This window comes from Amphimedon queenslandica, unplaced genomic scaffold (genome assembly GCF_000090795.2).
Source record: "Amphimedon queenslandica unplaced genomic scaffold, v1.1 AMPQUscaffold_7342_Cont20706, whole genome shotgun sequence".
In the NCBI taxonomy this organism is placed as follows: Eukaryota; Metazoa; Porifera; class Demospongiae; order Haplosclerida; family Niphatidae; genus Amphimedon; species Amphimedon queenslandica.
In genome coordinates, this window is record NW_003552373.1 from 1 (window position 1) to 2079 (window position 2079).

General features: G+C 34.2%; 1 long non-coding RNA gene across 1 annotated transcript; it reads left to right on the forward strand.

Moving 5' to 3' along the window:
* Positions 1 to 900: 900 nt before the first annotated feature.
* LOC109591751 (uncharacterized) lies at positions 901 to 1576 on the forward strand. The gene is made up of 3 exons (XR_002189966.1): positions 901 to 1019; positions 1072 to 1179; positions 1229 to 1576. It is a non-coding gene; the product is annotated as an uncharacterized LOC109591751 (long non-coding RNA).
* Positions 1577 to 2079: the final 503 nt, after the last annotated feature.

The following is a 2079-nucleotide window of genomic DNA, read 5'->3' on the forward strand; positions in this document are numbered from 1 at the left end:
AGAATTAAGTGCTGAGCTGTCTGATGCTAATAGCATTGAAGGCATTATAAATATCGCTGTCAAAAAATGCCGAGTAAATAATGTCTCAGTAATAAAAAGCATTGTAAAACGATTTAAAATCAATCAAGCAAAACGTCTGATATCAGAATACGAGGAAGAATTGAAGACAGTTAGTGGATCATTGAAGAATTTCCTTAGTCGGAATCAACCTGAGCATTTTCTCTTTTGTGAAACAATTCAATTTACTTTGGGATGGGAACCAGAGGAGCACTCACTTGATGACATACGTAATCTTTTAGAGGAAGCATTTAAAGAATTAAACAAGAGGATTATTGTACAAACCATTCATCGTGGGAACTCCATCATTATCATTTGTTATGGCCCACATCATTTACTAGCTGCTCTTTTTTTGGAAGCACAAGCCAATCTCAATGTCTTGATGAAAGAATTCAGTTTAATTAAACTAACCTTTGGCCATTACACTGTCTATGATAAAAGGATCAGATACACAGTATAAGATACCATAATTTTATAAGACCTTGTTTAATATTATGTACTAATTATAGGTAATGAATAATGAGTGTCTTGCAGAGGAGATAAAACTTACTGATGGAGAGGAACAAGAGCTGAGGACTTTACTTGATTACAAAGAAGGTGTGTTTGTATTACTCAATACTGATGTGACAATGTTATAGGATTAATATTTGAACAAGATAATATCATTAAAAAAAGAAAAAGTATAATTAGTGAATGAGAAAGGTATTGTTTTAATGTATTTTACTTGTATAGAGATTATTGAAAAGTCACTACAGACACCAGGTATAGTACTAACTGAAAGCAAGTATTTAAGTAATGATAATCAGTACAATTTTATATAAACTAAAATTTTCATTGTGTCATTATTGTAGAGTTTAAACTGAAGGTTGAAAGAATAAGGTTGCAAGTAGCTACAAATGAAATATTCAAGTCCAAGAAATCAGACACTCTGTATTTTCGAACCTCTCTCCTAGTGAAAGCAGGTATACTGACTCTACCAATATAGCTTGTCATTTACTAGCTACCTCATCTCAGGAAGAGAGAAGGCATTACTTGAGTATAAGAAAGAGATTGAGTTACTACAAGAAAATATATCAATAACTAGAAAGCAACTGCTGATGAGTCAAAAGGCAAATATTCACAGTATGCAATGTTAGTAATTAAATCATCAACTGACTGATGAATTATATAGAGACGGGTCAGTGTAAACAAACACCAACAGCAACACGAACAGCAAAATCTATTTACACATCATGTATTGACTATCAAGGAATATATAGTCATCATCTTGGATTCAGTGAGGGAGAACAGCTGGAGATATATGATAAGTGTGATATTTTTTATGGAGAGGAAGATCCTTGGCATCTGGTGATGAGGGAGACATTCCAAGTAGTTGTGTTTACTCAATGTTGGAGTCACTTCAATTGTTGGAGTTTCTATTGAGATTGGGCAATGATGAGAAAGTTTCTCATATCTTGGAGACTATTAATAATGATCCTATTGTGATACCGGCACTGAGACAAGACAAGGAACTACATGATGAAGGTAATAAAATAATGTGATTATTGTGAGAGTTAGTATAATTTTGTTGATAATTAGTTTTTACATTTTATGATGAAATATTGGGCATGCTTAATGTTGTAATAATCAAATGGACTTTGTCAGTTATTGTCAATAATGGTACCGTATTTCCTCGTGGAAGCGCCTAGGCATTTATTTCTTATAGAGACCGTTTGCCAGGCGTTTAAATGAAGTAGGCGTTTATACGAGTTGGGCGTTTATAACCAAAAATAATCCTTAATACCACCATGTTTCAATGGACACAACTTGTATTTTAAAACTGATGTCAAAACTTCAATGAGTTTCCTCAGCCTTCTCAGCTGCAGCTGCCATTGTAGAGTGTAGACTATGTAAGGTAGTGGGTACATGTACCACGTGCATGGATGGGGCAGGTGGGTGTGGTATAGGCTTTTAATCAAGAATGGGCGTCTAAACAAGCATGGGTGTTTATTGTCAAAGTTATATGCTGTCTCTAGGCGTTTA